At 39.6% G+C, this 17,687-nt stretch overlaps 1 pseudogene; it reads right to left on the bottom strand.

The window, feature by feature from the left end:
* Positions 1-304: 304 nt before the first annotated feature.
* Positions 305-4,894, bottom strand: LOC148189522 (uncharacterized; annotated as a pseudogene).
* Positions 4,895-17,687: the final 12,793 nt, after the last annotated feature.

Raw genomic sequence — 17,687 nt, 5'->3', positions numbered from 1 at the left:
ATGAACAGTATTTATCTAATGCATTTAATATTACAGCAGGGTTTGCTGTAATTTAGTTCCCAGTGGAAACACAAAAGCAGCATGTCACCATCTTCCAGAGACCACAGAAGAAGGAACCTACTCCTGTCACTTCCTCCTCCTTTAGTTCTTCCAGCTCATCATCCATGTATTCAATAACATTGCTCTCCAGTCTGAGAGCGCGTGTCCTGAATCACTCCTGGAGAAGACTCCCTTTTCTCCAAGTGCCCAACAACATTGGTTTCCAGTTTGGCTGAAGGTGTGTCCTCAGTACCATCAGGTGGGCTTAGAATGGTGGCCAGCTGAAGATCAGCCTGGCTGGATTTATCAGACTGCACATCGTGGTGCAGATTTTGGACAGCAGGGCCCTGAAACAGTTCTCCTCTTTCTTGTTCTCAATCATATCATTTGCCATAGTGTCAATCTCAACGAGTCTGTATTCCAGCTTCTCTTTGGAGGCAACCTCTGGAGAAGCCCTGCTACCTTCCAGAAGTCCTTCTTCCAGCTGAAGGTGAGCCTGGCTGGATGCATCAGACTGCACTTCAAAGTCCATATCTTGGACAGTAGAGTCCTGAACCAGGGATTCCTCTGTCTTGTTCTCAGTCACATCACTTGGCAAAGTGTCACAATCTTCATTCAGATAAACTCCTGGGAAAGCCCCCCTCTCTTCCAGAAGTCCTTCTTCCTGCTGAAGGTGAGCCTGGCTGGATGTATCATTCTGCACTCCATGGTCCATATTCTGGACAGCAGAGTACAGAGCCAGGGTTACCTCTGTATTGTCTTCAGTCACATCATTTGGCATAGTGTCAATCTCTTCATCCAAAGCAATCTCTGGAGAGGCCTCCCTCTCCTCCAAAAGTCCGTCTTCCAGCTGAAGGTGAGCCTGGCTGGATGCATCAGACTGAATTTCATAGCCCATGTCTTGGATAGCAGAAATGATGCATTCATTGGCAGTGTGATAGCTTTCATCACAGTCCATTAGATAAAAAAGACTTCGAGGACTTGTCAAACCTCTCATAGATGGCTTTGACCATGTGCCGGGCATCAGTGGTGCAGAGGCCAAGCAGAAGAGTTTTAGAAACGTTTCCAAACTGAGAGAGGCAGGGAGCTACTGACTTAGACAGCAGTTTACCAATCTCGACACTGGCAGCTTCACGCTTGTTTTCTTGCTCTGGTTCGTCCAGGAGGAACTTGAGAGCAGTGTCCACCACCTTTGGTACCAGGGGCTCTGCTGGTTTGGTGTTACCTGCAGAGACCAGACCGTTGGTGATCTAGATGCCACCAAAGATTTTCAGCAGCTTCTTGTGCAGTAATAGAAGGAAGGTTTGTACTTCCTCCTCTGCTGCTGCGTGGATGAGTGAGAGAAACATCTGAAGGCCTTCCAGTATGACATTCCTACCAAACAGCTGTGAAAGATGCTTTTCTTTGTCCAGTTCTTCCAGGAGCTCAGCTTCCATCTGATAGAGACAAAAGTGTCTTGCTGTTGTCCAGGCCTGCCAGCATCATTCTTTAGTTAGTCTCACAGTAATGTAGCTAATTTCACATGATGCTGCACAGTCAAGTCTGTAGACAGATTACTTACTAGTTCAGCCATGAACAGATGATCAATTTCTGTCCTCTCAATTGTTTCTTGAAACCTGCACCAGTGAAAAAAGTCTTTGTTTTTAAAACGTTTTCAACTTAAACACATTGGTAAAAATAGTTCTTATAGACTGTGTTTTCTATCAGTGTATAAATCAAGCAGTTTGACTTATTCCTCCAGGAAGCTTCTTCATGTCAGCAGCCAGGTCTTCATGTCTCTGACAGTTAAATAGTCAGGAAGTTGATCCTGCTGCTTCATGAGCAGCATGTCTCAGCATCATTTTCTGCAACACGGATTGAATACAGGTACACTGTAAAAACTTTCTGTACAAATACAGCCAAATTGTAACAATAATATAAGACCTGCTATTTTAAAACACTGTACATATGTGTTTTAAAATCAAACAATCAAGTGTTAAGACAGTAAAACACAAATATACATACAGTTAAAGTACTTTACTGTGTTGACACTGTAAAATAATGGTAGGACACTTCAGCAGTCAGTAGTTAACCAGACTTTTATGGCAAAATTTGTGACAGTGAAGGCTTTCAGCTGCTCAAAGAAACGCCATACTATGTTACCAATGTTGGAGAGGAATTAGTTACAGCATTACTTAATTAAATCAAAACACAAATGTAATTGCAATTGGTTACAGTTACTGAGAAAAATAGATAATTATATAATTACTAATCAAAATGCTGGTGATTACAAAGGTGTTACATATGAGTATACATATATAATAAATTATATACATAAATTATTATATATGTATACATACATACATACATACATACATACATATATATATACACACATCCACATCCACATCCACATACATACATACATACACACACACATATATAGATATATATATATATAGATATATAGATATATAGATATATAAGTTTGACAGTAATCAGTGTTAAGTACTGTTGTGACATTTACCCTACCTGGTTTTTACCTGGACAGTTGTATAGTCCAACACATTAACATTTGTTTGAAAAGTCAAGTTACATTAATTTGTTGAAATAATCACAATAGTTACATTTTTTTCATTTTTAACAGGGTAGCTAGTAATCTGTAACCCATAACATGTCGAAAGTAGCCTTTTTTAACACTGTGTACAATATAATTTAAATATAAACAGTACATTTTCACAGTTAAGTGTTACAACTGGTGAACCAGGTAGAAATGGACTCAAACGCGCGACTCAGAAGACAGTTCAGGTAAGTAGAAAGTCTTTACTGGACGAAATAGCTTTGGTACAAACAGGATGGTCAATGAGGCAAAAGTATCCAAAAAGAGCAAGGCAGAGGCAAAGTCAAAAACAGGCAAAGTCCAAAAAACCAACAAAGAGACACAAGGGAATCAAAAGGCTGGAACGTCGACACACAGAAAGGCTAAGACGAACTGGCACAGAGAGGAAGCAAGACACACACTAAATACTGTGGTGAGGGGAAGGATAACAAGGCACAGGTGAGCCTAATCAGGGCAGGACAGACAATCAGACACAGGTGAAGCCATCAAAAGGGAGGGAAAACACACAGGGGCAGGAAGTGAAGTGATCTGAAATGAGAGGAGATGTGAGTTTCAAAATAAAACAGGAAACAACATGAATGAATGAAAACAACCTAAGAAACCTGAGCTGTGACAGTTAAGGTTACTTGCTGCTTGGTAGCAGGGTCGCTCTTTTTCTGAGAAAGAGGATGGTCTCGTCTTTTTGACTTGCTCAAAAATGAAGTGGGTGTCCATTTTGTTGAGTTTTAAATAAGATGAAAACAGTAAACAGATTTGTAGAACGAGTGAACAAATATATTTCTCTCAGAGGGTCTGGATAACCGTGTGTTACCAAATGAGGGAGAATCTTCAGATGCACCTGTATTTACAGCCTCTAAGGAATTTAGAATTAAGAATGTCGAGTTATGAGTGTGATGCAGTCATGATGTCATCTCGAAGTTTTTCACAGAATCCAATATATATATGTATAAACCATATATATATATATATATATATATATATATATATATATATATATATATATATATATATATATATATAAACCATATATATAAACCATATATATATATATATATAAACCATATATAGTAAGTATACAGTAAGTGTTTGGGAACTGAGAACACTAATTGTTGAAGTATTGAGAGTGAAATTCCTTCCGGTTCTTGTTCAACACACATCTTCAGTTACTCACCAGTCAAGGTCTCTATTGCCACACGCAGAATGTAGCTTGGCATTGTCTTGCTGGAATATGCAGGTGCGTCCCTGAAAAAGACATCTGGATGGCAGCATATGTTGCTCAAAAACCTGCATGTACCTTTCAGCATTCATGGTGCTTTCACACTTATGCGAGTCACCCATGTCATGGGCACTAAGACTCCCCCAACTCATCACAGATGCTGGCTTTTCAGCTTTGTGCTGGTAACAATCTGGATGGTCCTTTTCCTCTTTAGCCCAAAGGACACAAAGTCCATGACTTACAAAAACAAAATCTGAAATTCTATAAGTTGAGGTTTTATGTATGTATTCTTATATAAGATATTTTACAACGTACAGGTTTTCTGTTGAATCGGAATGTATTGTGCCAAAGATTTAATGAGGTTGTTTCAAAATAAAACTGTATTTATTTAAGTTAACCTAGTTGCTACTTATGCATTCGATCTACCAGTTTCTTGCAGCCTTTCTGTTTGTTGATAGCAGCTATATTGCTTTTTAGAGTCATAAGATATTTTAATTTTTAAAAAAATGATATGAAAGTAAGCACTGTTCAGAGGCCATGGACATCTCTACTTTCTCTTTACTAGTGCAGTTTGCCACGGTGTATTGATTTAACCCATGTTTGACCTTTCGGGGTGCTTAAGAACAGAGTGCATACGCAATTATCTTGACTACTTGAACCTGTGTTGAATTTGTCTGATTGTGAGATTCATTCAAGTCAGGTTGTGGACTTTAATCCCCACTTCTCTTAGTATGCTTTATGGCACAGGCCTAAGCGCCCTTCAGTGATCTCTGCAACCTTCCACAACTGAAGGAAAGGTGAGGGAGACCACCCCAAACACACATATACTGAAACACACACACACTTTTTCCATTCCTCCACTACATTTTGAACCCTCCTCCCACTACATTCACCTCTCCATCTCCCAGGGCTCCCGGCCTCTTGATCTCCCTCCCTCACACCTCAACTCTCCCTCGATCCATTCCTCCTGGACCTACCAGGACCTCTGATTCTGATCCACAGTCCCCTGAGACATGCCCAAACCCTTGCTCATTCCCCATCTAGTTCTCCCAAACCACTCATATCACTTGTCCTCCTGGTTATGGATCTATTTTGGCTCTCAGAGGAACAGAGCAGGGGAAAAGGAGCTTTTGAAATGTGAAATTGCATTGTGAAGATGACCGTCCACTGAGCAATCCTGGGGCTTCTTAGTAAAGATGCGGAAATATGGAGCATGTCATTTGTGGTAGTGCTTGTATGGCAGCTACGTCGCACCCTCAAGAAACGGTCAAGGAGCAGAAATGTCGGTGATGAGAGTGCTGAGAGTATTGTAAAGGTGTCAGACAGTTAACATGAGGCCTGAACCTATCCACTGCTCCCATAGATGGGGGTCACATTGTCTGCGGCAACTTATTTGACAAGAATACAAGTCTGATGTCCTTCGGAGAAATTGCATATCACAAAAAGGTATAAAAAAATTGCTGGTGACAATTGTGAAATCCTGAATGTCAAAGTTTTCCCATCAGCAGTAATATCCCATCGTTGTCCCTGCTATTGTTACATTTTGGTGTAATCACTGTGTGACTACAAAATAAAGTCTAAAACAGTGAGGAGGAAGGGGGAGGAGAAGGAGGAGGAAGAGGGGTTTGAAATTACAGAAAGGAAAATCTAATCTTTGTCTCTCTTTGTCTCCCCTGCGGTTTTGTTTGTTTCACAGTGCTGATGATACAAACACCATTTGCGATAAGTACATATGAGGTTAATGTTTCATGAAAAGTATTGGATTCAGCGTTTCTCATAATCCTTGATCTGATTTTATGGATGAACAGATTAATATACATTACATTACCAAAAAGGGGAAGGATTGTTCCTCTCGTCCATGCAAGAGTCTAATAACTATAAATGTACCATGGTGACTTTTTGGATGTTTGCTGAGCTGAATGCACTGGGCCGTCTAATAACATTGGGGAATTCATTAAAAGCAGAACTACAAATTATTTGGTTGTGTCATGTGAATGCTTGACATATTCCTGAACAAAACAGGACCCCAACTCACTAGAATCCATGTTTATAAAACTGTACAATACAACAGAATGCAGAGAATTCATGTGTAAAAGCCACTGTACACATGAACACACAACAATGATGAAAAATAATCACAATCAGTTCCTCTAGTTCTGTATTGAGGTATTGCAGTATATGCTACTTTATACAATAATTCATGGGCACATATTGTAGTATTCAATCCTAATTTTTTTACACAAGGATGAAAGTATCCTTAGAGACAGATCTTCAAGTTACCAAAGGAAGTGCAACCCCATTAATTTAGTAAACACTTGTAGTTCCCAAAAGTAAAAGTACAGAACCAATACTAGAATAAAAATGGGTTAGCTAAAACATGCTTTTAGAACACTCAAGGATAGATAAAACCTTTTTTTTAATGGATGTAACAAGTTGAATTGTAACAGCTATAATCTCTTCAAACATATGTTGGCACATGAATACAGAATCTGTAAGAAACTGAACAAGACTTTGTTATCGGAAGTGTTCTGGTTTCTGTTAATTGTTGGAGTAGCATTGACCAATCATGTTGGAGTGTGCTTTGGTTGCATGCAGGTATACATTCCCGTGAAGAGCAAGAGAGACATAATGCATTGGCTGAAAGGAAGTCTTAGATCCACCGGCTATCATCTGAATGCAATTTAGCTTTCTATTAGTTTTATAAAAATCCATCTGTCCTATCTGTCTGTCCATCCATCCATCCATCCATCCATTTTCATATCAAGGTCTGGGTCAGGGGGGCAGCAGGCTGAGCAAGGTACCCCAGATGTCCATCTAACTACCCTGGGTGCTCCTACCAGTTGGACTTGCCCAAAAACCTCTAATGGGAAGTGCTCAGGAGGCATCCTGATCAGTTGCCCGAACCACCTCAACTAGCCTGCTTGTATCCGCTGTTTCATTCTTTCAGTTACAACCCAGAGCTCATGACCATCAGTGAGGGTTTGAATGTAGAAAGACTGGAAAATTGAGAGCTTTGACTTCTGGCTTATCTTTCTCTATACCAAGACAGTCTGGCTCTGACACTATGCTGCTGACACTATGCAAAACTGTCTGTCCATCTCAGGTCCCATTTTACCCTCACTCGTGAACAAGATCCCAACATGAACTCCCTCATTTGGGGCAGTAACTCTCTACCAACCCAGAGGTGGCAATCCACCATCTTCTGGCAGAGAACCATGGTGTCAGACTTGGAGATGCTGACTCCTCCTGACCACTTTGCACTTGACTGCAAACCACCCAACTATATGTTTTGTTACAAAGTATTACTATATGTTAATACTTTATAAAGATTAAATCTGAATTTCAAGATGCCAATAAACTGTAAACAATGATCGGCACAGAGTAGAGGAAGTCTTGACCCAGATATACTGGCTACAGAAATATTGTCCAATGACCCCAGAGACTTTATTGTCCTCAGAGGAAAGCCAATGGTTTACAAGAGCTATGAACTGTGACAATAGTGGATGTTGCAAGAAACAGAATGTTGCAACAGACACTATCAACTTACTAGTTACAGCACTTTCAAGATTAATATTTAACATGTAATCATATTAGATATGATAGATTGTAATATAAAGACATCAAACAGTATTTATGTGGTTCCATCTCAACCTGCTACAATATGCAAAGACTGCTTGGATGTTACTGCATCAGTGATAAGAATCCATGATGAAGTATTTATTATACTATAACAAGGTCCTGCATAATAACTGCTTTTTACTTTTGGTACCTCAGTCTTCATTTTACTTTCGGAGCCTCATTAGCTTCCACAAAGTGTTTGCCAGTCTTCAAGGGCTCAAAAAACAGAAAATGAAGAAAAAACAAGCAATCAACAAAAGTCATAAAAACCCAACAAGAATAGGAAATAACAGAAAAAAATGTTAACTAATTTCACAAATATAAGGTAGACCATTAATATTTTATGATGAAAACAAAAATAACAAGTAGACATCAATAAACAGATATTACAAAAAAATAAAAAATGTGTTTGGAAAAGGCAATATTTTAATCTGTTGTTAAGCATGTTGGTGGGGAGAAATGGCAGCTTTTATAAGGAAAAGGTACTTATTAACAAAATGCATTATTAAACTAAAATATGGGTGCAACGTCCTCGGTCCCTGCCACAGGCCACATGATATACACGCCATTAAAGGGCCAACCTGTCCACATGGTGTGTGCTACATTTAAATAAAATAACATAAATAACATAAAGATTTCATGTGAAAACTTTCAGGTGTCGGCAGTGACTCACTTGGATGAAAAGGATCGGCCATTAATTGTAGGGTTGGGTGGAGGCTCAGTGTCACACTCCATCAGCTCGCCCTCATTCAAATGTACATGTGAAAATGTGTCATGTGAGAAAAAAAGGCTTCCGCTCAAAAAAAGTGCAATGTAAATGGAGTGACATTTGGATTAGAGCGCTGATAAACTCCACTCACAGATTGCCTCTCAGTGGGTTACCTTGATGAGGCTACAGTGTTGCGACACACAGCGAGGGTAATGTCCCTGGCCTTGCTTGTACACTGCACGGTCTGATGCACAAATAGACCACCGCGGCACACCTCTTAAAAGGCAGAGAGCATCCGAGTGTGTAATGATGCCAAGGGTGTGAGGCACTTTACAACCAACCCATACCTTCACCTGCAGCTGAGATTAATTGCACTTGATTGACTATATCAGATGCGCTTCTGTTTCTTGCTCTCCCATTTGGAACACCCCGGAATTTATTGGAAGACCTGCGCTTACTCAATGTATATCGAGCCCTTATCAGAGAAAGGTCTAATTAAGCTCCATTTCCGTGTGTTTATTTCTCCCATTTTCCCCCATCTCAGACCCCGAGGTGAAGTGCAAAAAAATCTATTAATGTGTTGACGTGCAGTGGGCTGTCTCTGACGTCAATATATTCTAGAGGGTTGATGGCAATAGCAACAAATTGCCTCTATTGACATTCCATACAGTCACAACAGAAAAGGTAGCAATTTATATAAAGGCAGATCAACTGTGTTTGCATGCACATCATGTATTTCTGATAATGGCTAATCTCTGGGTGTGATTATCCTTTATTTTTCTGTCAAAAATTGAAAGTATTAACAAATCAAAGGATAGTTTAGGTGAAAAAATGCACAATATTTTCAAGCAAACAACTCCTCGCACTTAAAGGACAAACTGCTTGTTGGAGAAGTGTAAGCGCAGGTCATTTGAAGTGTCAAAATGAACAAAGACCGAGTGGTTTGTGTGGTGAGGACAGGCTCATTTAAGATTTGCTCTGGGCTTACATCTACAAAACATTTCAATGTCCTGCACTTTCTGCAGATCAGTCAGTGTGAAAGCTATGATTGTAGCAATGTCACCTTTCACAACTACTTTAGACAAGGACTTTTCAAGTCAACTGAAACATGAACTCTGATGACTCAATGTAATGCAATAAAAACCTGGTGTTGATTGGCAAATATTTCAAACCGTGTCTCTGATGTCTGGGGACATTCAAGATAGTAGGACACACTATTTTTGTCACCTTAATTTAGATACATATCTTTTGAATCAAGGTGCAGGTGTATGCAGTAGTTTCACATGGACATTTTTTTTTCCAACCAAATAACAGAGTTATGGATACATTGCATTCGTACATTATTATGTAGCAGATATGTTTGAACTTTATTATTCTCTACCCCTCAACAACAGAGTGGTTAACACTTAAGGTTTGGGCACAAAACACTCGGTATGATCAAGAAAGGTGATGTTTTGGCTTAAAATACCCATTTCGGTGGCACTATCCTGGCTAGAAACACAGAAATGTCTTTGTAAAAACATTCACTATTAATGGCACTATCCTCACTGGAAACAGTGACAGGCAGCAAAAACTGACAACTAAATATCCCCTGGAAAAACCTCTCTGGTGGTTAAAACTCTAATGGAAAAACAACAAGCGGTTGTTAAAAAAATCCTCTGTGAAATAAGAAACAGGTTGCTAAAAACGACCTCTGTTGGGAAAAACAGTGACCCATGTTTGGTAGCTCTAATACAACTGGAAAAACAGTGACTGGTCTCTAAAAATCACCACATCTTGTGGCAAAAAATCTGCTGGAAAAAAACGCAACTGGTCATTAAAAAACACCTACATTTGCTTGATAAAAAGCTGCTGGTAAAACAGAAATGGATCCCAAAAAAAATACACCTAAAGGTTGGCTAAAAGGCAGCTGAAAAAACAGCCAACAAACCCCATGTTTGCTGTTAGAAAGAAAGCAATTTTTTGCAAAAAAAAAAAAAAAATCATGTTTGAAAAATATAAAGCATCTGGAAAAAAAAATAAACAGCAACCAGTAGCTATAAAAAACACCCATGTTTGTTGGCTAAAAGCTGCTGGAAAAACTCACTAAAATACAACTGGTTTGGTTGTTAGTTGGTCTCACAGTGATCTGCAGTGGTTTGCAGCTTGGCAGGTGTTTTGCCTACAATGTGCCACATCATCCACCATTCACTCCACCTCCCAGTGACAAAGTCAGCACACATGCATGCCATGTTATTTAGAAATATTTATTTTATATGTATACATGTACAAATGCAACATATGTGTTGTTTGCAGAAATCTACAATGCAAACCTTGTATTCTGGTGAATGGACTGGATGTTTTGTAACTTTTGCAACAAACCCCCAGCAGAGACACACCTGTGGCACACCTGTGGCAGAGTGGTAAATGAGATTGAATTAGGAGAAAAAAAATGATGAATAGCAGGCCAGGGCCGACATCAATCACTGCACAGGTCGTCTGCTTCCCCCTCTGAGAGCAGATTGTCTTGAGGCCTCAGACAGAACCACATTGGACAGTGGTACCGCCTGTGTTCTTTTCTACGGGGTCCAGGTCTCTCCTTGTTGCCAGCACCCACCTGCCTGCTGCTGACATTTTCTGTTTTGTGGACTGGAATGTGCTCGGCCTTGAGAGAGTCTCAGCTCTTGTGTGCTCCTCTGTTCAAAATGCACCTTGTAAGTAATCTCATCAGAATGACTAAGAATTTCTTTTATGTAACCAATGCAACCAACTCTCTTAGATGTTCTGATAATGAAAAAAAGTCTCAAGAATACAGCTGTCTCAGGGTGTTTTATGTCTAAAAGACTTCTATACAATTTCTTATAAAAGAATGATGTATGGCTATTCATCTAATCTGGATCTAAAGGCAATCGCAGATGTGCTGCCAGTGTTTTTATGTGTGGGGAGCCGGGGTTAAGGATCACCGATGCATCAAGACAGATCTCTCTATTCATTTTTTTATAACACCCACAGAAATGTCATGGTGCCCCCCTCCCCCATTAGCACTCATTTCTTTTTTCTTCAGTTCTTCCCTCCTCCGCTCTGCCCTTAGGCCTGATTGACAGCCTGCTGTGTTCTCTCACCTCCTTCCCAGGTGGCTGAGGAGACAGGTGACCCGTCTGCCGTGAACCCCCTCATGGACCTTTGATTTCATAAGGACACCTCACATTGACAATGGGGGAAAAAAAATAAAAAAATCTGTCCTTCAGATGTAATGACGGGAAAGAAAAAGGGAATAAAAGAAAAAAATAGAACAATCTCCTGAGCTTAGAGCAATCGGAGATTGAGCAGCACGATAAACCCTGTGATGTAAGTCATTGGCCTCCGGTGCGGACTAATAAAGGCACACAGTTAGCCAGAATAAGTCAATGAATGTGTGCAAGCTCAAAATAAGAAAAATCTGACCAACAAACAAGCTGAAAAAAAAAACACAACAAAAAACACACAATTATTCTTGAGTCATTTGTGAAGTCTAAATTGGTCCTGCAGGCTTTCAGTTGCTGGAGCTTAAATATATTTGTCTGTTTTTGACAATATGAGAGATATCTGATTCTAAATTTAAAATATTTTGTGAGCAATCATACATGAATATATACACAGCAGCTCCTAGAAGCAATTAAAAGTGAATCCATTAAACATGCTTCACTGACACAAATTTGAATCTTAACACATCTGGCAATAATGAATAACACATAACCGATTTAATTAAAAAATAATAAACTGTATTGTGCTAATTATCATGGCATACTGCAATGATTAATGAACAATGCAGGATAAATTAAAATGGTAGTTGACCCTTTTTGCAGGCCATAAAAGAAATGGAACATATTTTTATTTTACCATTTCTTCTCCACTGTAATTTAACCCCCTTTGACCACATTTAGTTATAATTGTATTGATTACTGCCATTAATTCACAGATGCTCAGCAAAGTTTTTGCTGCAAACAGTCAATATTATATCCTACAGAAATTCACACATCATGGTTCATATGATATTCTGCAAAAGGGGCATCCCACAAATGACGTTGCATACTGTAAAGTAGTGTATGTTGTACTTAACGTTAAGTTACGGACAGTAGGACAGTAGGTTTGGGCAAGTAAAGTTACTGTAGTCAGGTTAGGAAAAACAATCGTGGTGACAAGGTACCTTAATAATTACACAAAGTTTACTCAAAGATCAAATGGATTGGAACACCAATCTCCTGGGGGAAAGTCCTGATTTTTTGACCCATCCACTGCCCCAAACTGCATCCTTATGGAAACACTTCCTTCTTAACTCTTATCAGCACACTGGTGATGTGAATGTACTTTTCCATGAATAAATCTAGCAAATTATTATTATTATTATTATTATCATTGTTATTATTATTATTATTATTATTATTATTATTATTTCAGGGAGAAGTCTGACATGTGAAACAATGGTCACTTTTTGCAACAAACTCAAGTGAGCAGCATTTCATACTTTTGTGTGACTATTTATACTGTTTTGTAGTAATTTTGTATGACATATACATTGTAAATTCAATTTTTATTTATCTTTTTATTTAATGTTTCATTTTTGTTTTACAAAGTAGTTTACACTAGTAGTTAGTTTAACTACTTTTTTGTAACTAGCATTACTCAACCAAACTAAATTTCTCTCTGTGGTAGCTCTTCTGTAGTTTTAATTGTTTCCAGTACAAAGTTAGCAGCTTCCCCAACACTGAGACTGTCATAATGTTGTTTTATTTGCCATATAAATTTTAAGCAACGCCACAGACACATACATCAGATGGAGCCATTATTGAAGTCTATTTATAGCCATATTTTATGTGCTTGCTGCACTGTCATTCCACTCCCAAGAGGAATTGCATAGAAAGTTTCTCCCATCGTCACACAGGACACATGCAGAGTAGAGAGATCTGTTTACTCGCACTTGTACACAACAGCATCTCCCACTCATACATGAGAACTGATGATGAAGTGCATTTAGAAAAAAAAAGGTCATTCTCAGTTTGCTACCCGAGGTGGATGTTCAGCGTTCCCTCAATTCCCCTCGATGATGAATCACTCTAGCTTATGCATATACTAGTGTGATGAAACGCATGTGCATGTGGGTGGGAGTGGCTCAGGGAAGGGAGTGCTGGGAGGTGGGAGATGAGGGTGTCAGGGGCTGAGGGTAGGAGACTGTGCATGAATGCATCCTCTCTCTGTCTCCTACTCCTTTTTTAAATCTTCAAAGCACATTTTCCAGGAAGCTGCACAATTGCTGGCAGGTTGAAATGTTTCTTTTTGTTGGTATCATCAAAAGTGATGCTGGCAGGTACAGTGACTGATGGGAGAGGAGCTTTAAAGAAACTGAGGACACACTAATAAGGCTCACATTCACCCAGGAAAGACTGAAAGCGTGCTGGTGAGTTCGAGGAAAAGAAGAGAAGTGAACAATTTCAGCATCGAAGCAGTTTCTGGTTATAAGCTTCAATTCTGAATACAAACTGAGTCCATGATCCACCCATAGACAAGGATGTGGCCTCACAGTATCACATACAAGGGAAAAAAAATCAATACTGTGATGCTTTGCCAAAACCTGAAAGGTTGTTTGTTGAGAGGGCAGCTCATTTTCACAGGAAAGTTTGTCACTTCCTCTGCTCTGAATTCATTAAGAATACTCGAGCTGGTCAGCTGCCAGGTATTCCACAACAAAGTCACTTCAGTGCATAAATGTGTAAGGTGGTTAAAGAAAAATGTTTCATTCAATTTTCTTTTTCTGTTTGTAAAACGTAGAAAACATGGTCCTTTTTATTTGGGCTTACATGTGTGTCACAGAGAAGAAATGACACAAACTGTCAGGTAAAAAAAAAAAACCCAAAAGGCAGGGTGGCGTCGTGGTTAGCACCGTTGCCTCACAGCAAGAGAGTCCCTGGTTCGATCCCGCGTTGGAATGGGGTTCGGTCCATGGGCGGGGGCCCTTCTGTGCGTAGTTTGCATGTTCTCCTCGTGTCTGCGGGGTCTCCGGCTTCCTCCCACATTCCAAAGACATGCAGCTCAGGTTGATTGGTGACTCTAAATTGCCCTTAGGTGTGACTGTGAGTGTGTAAGGTTGTCTGTCTATATGTGTCGGCCCTGCGAAAGTCTGGTGACCTGTCCAGGGTGTACCCCACCTTCCGCCCGATGACGGCTGGGATTGGCTCCAGCCCCCCCGCGACCCTTGCGAGGACAAGCGGTTATGGACAATGAATGAATGAATATATAATCGGTGTTTGAAGTTCTTAAGTACACTCATGAAAATGGTCCTATTTCAGCTTACAAAATCCTTTTATTTATGGTCACAAAGACTGTGTTCAGACTGCAGGCAGATCAGATCTTAAAGACAGACTGCCCACACTGTTACTTGCAAGTTACTTGCTATATGTCTCTCCACATATTGTTGTTCTCTATGTCGTTTTCCATAGCGCTCGTTGTTTGTGGTGTCAACATGTTTTTATGTATATATTTTTAAATGCTGACATACTAAAATCAATCTGGATACAATGTGAGTATGCAAAAAAAAAACCCCAAAAAAACAGACTTGGGCTGACAAAATGAACAAGGTCCTTCTTATTGACACTAGGTGACATGGCAGTCAAATCACATTAACGTGTAATGGTGTGCAGCTGCTTCTCACTCGAGTCCATCAAGTAAGCCAAAAAGAGAGGGTTAAAAACATAATATTAATGTTTGGATCACACCTTTTAAATCTTGGGATACTCTTCCTCATTAGCAGAACTTGCTTGTTAACTCAGTGACAAAAGTAATAAAATTAAACGTTTACAGAAAGACCATTTTCACTTGCCTTTTGTCACTTTAATCACACTTGTAGCTGATGGTGTTGGTACATTCTGAGCAGTATTTAAGATCAGCATTTGTAGAGTTTTAACACTGGGCAGAGAGAACACATGAGGTCTTGAAATAAGCTTTTTTTAGTTGTTATTGCCTGGCCATTTTTGTTTTGTAGCAAACCATTGCTGCTTTTTGAAGTGATGTAATTTCTTTATTACAATAAGTTAACAAAACATTAATGCAATGTCAAGCATTCTCTTTATATGTCAGTGCTTGATCTTGATCAATACGACACTGAGAACAGATTTTGGGCCGTAAAATTTTCTGAATGATCAGCTGAAAATCAGGTTTTATGATGCTAGCAATTTTAAATATATGTTAGACATATGAGTTAGAATTACATGCTTGGTAAATCTGTATACAATTTCAATATAGCCTATCACTGTATTTTCAACCTACATATCTTCTAAGTGCGTGGTCTTACCACTGACATATTGAGCCTCTCATGCATTTCACTTCTCTTGTTTTTAGTAAGCATATTTAAGGTAGCCACCCGTGCTGTGAGACGTATCTTTGGTTCAGTCAGCGGACAAAAAAGTATATATATATATATATCTATATCTTCCACTGCTTGACTTTCCAAGACGCATCTTGTCGAGGATTGTCTCCTTGCTGCAGTGTGTGGCAAGTTCAGCCAGATGAAATCCCTGTCAGCCGTGTCACCTTATTCCTGGCCAACCCCAGAATCCTTATGAATTGTAGGAACACAAAGCCGTTATGAATTTGTCACCTCCCGTCATTTTATCTTGGGCTGCAGGCAGTCTTTCCTCACAAAGCAGTGCAGTGACTGCAAGCTGCGCTCAGCCAGGTTTTCCTTTCTGTAGCCTTTCTCCAAAAACTAAAAGAGTGGTCTCAATGTTATCAGAAAATTATTCAGTACAGGACGTAAGCCCTTCATATCTCTCTACATTGAAAGCCACTTTTCTTCTTAAGTCTGCACCATTTGGGTAAGCCCCCTTGCCCAATTAGCCATCCTTAAGCCTTTGTACATGTTGGACAAAAGGAAAGACGAATGTTAAATGGACTGATTACTTGGTGGTAATTATATGACTTTCAAAAGCACATCCCATCTCTTCTTTTCTTGGCCAAAGCAGAAGAGAAAGACAGAGAGTTGCCATAGAGAATGGTCATTTAAATGGAGTGCACTGCGGGGTTAGCTTCTGACTGCGACAGCATATAGCTTTCAGAGATCAAGACATAATGAGCTGAGACCTAAGAAGACACCTCCAGATGCATTTCTTCCATACACCCCATTACCATGTCCTTGTTTTTCACAGATTCAATTAAGGCTGCTGCATTTTCTGCACATTTTAGCTCAGTGGTGTTTAATGTTTCCTACTTTGTGACACAAATGTGAAAGTGTGATGAGTGGTGAACATAACAGGGAGTCACAAGTATGAGGTAATGCATATAAATTAAAACAAAAATGACAAAAGATGAGCAGCCCAGTCACCAGAATAAAATACTGGCACCGTGCATTTCTGCAACCCATGGATATGTGACATTTGTAAGTTTCATATGAAATACGTAGTTTGGATTCCATAAAAATGAGATGCATTTGTCATCAGCAGGATGAGGGAATGGTGGATTGTGTGACACGTGTGTTCAAGACAAACAAGAATGGTTATTTTTTACAAGAGTTCAAGAAAATTCCAAATATTTTCAGCCAAAAGATGATGTTTTCCTCACTCTAACTGAAAGGTTTTTGTTCCTAAACCTAACCACTCATTCACCAAAGTGCTGTCACAACACACAATTGCTACACACACAATGCACACATGTAACAAATAAGTGATTTGCCAAAACATACCATGCAAACATCCTGGCAAGTGTGTTGAAATAAAAAATAGATTTAAAAAACATTTTTTTCTTCCTTTTTTTCAGTTATACAATAAAGTCCACCATTGCTGTATTCACATGCTAGGGCACTAGCGTAAAAATTAGTTTCTGGGCCCAAGTAACTTGAAGTATCTGATAAACAGGTCTAATATATTTTTTGTATATTGTATATTTTTAGCCTGATGTTTGGGCTTTACCAACTGTTAAGAAAAAAAGAAATCTGGTTATTTCAACCCCTTCTCATTCCAGCTGGTCACATGTTGTGGCTTTGCAGTGGACTTCCACTTCTGTTTATTATGTTTTGGGTATCCCCCTGCATCAGCTGTTTACATTACGGGAAGGCGCTACTGTGATGTAAACAAATTCACGTGGTGTGATGATGTGGCACATGGTTATGCTTAGACAACACGAGCACATGGCAACCAACTCTGGAACATCAACAAACACACACGTTGACACAGATGGTTGGCTTTAGGGGAAAGAGGCAAATGATAAGGTGCAGAAAAAAACATCACATTCAGACAGAAGTGAACACCAACCTCTTGCATGAAAGTCCAGGGTTTGTTGGTCCCCTCCACCAAACCCTGCCCGCCCTATAGGCGCCCTCGTGCTCCTCATATTATGATGTTACTGTTAGCGATTCAAGCTGATGCCATTCTTGGGCACATCATGGTGACACAGCAAGTGCGGTCTGGCTGTCCTTCGGCGTACAATAACACCACAACCAGTTCTGTCCGGATGCATTCTCACGTGAGACCATCCAGCAGTGTTTCATGTGCAAGCGAACA

The sequence above is a fragment of the Plectropomus leopardus genome, chromosome 5 (genome assembly GCF_026936395.1).
Source record: "Plectropomus leopardus strain MGB_pleo_1.0 chromosome 5, ASM2693639v1, whole genome shotgun sequence".
Taxonomy (NCBI): Eukaryota; Metazoa; Chordata; class Actinopteri; order Perciformes; family Serranidae; genus Plectropomus; species Plectropomus leopardus.
This window is presented reverse-complemented; position numbering and strand designations above follow the sequence as displayed.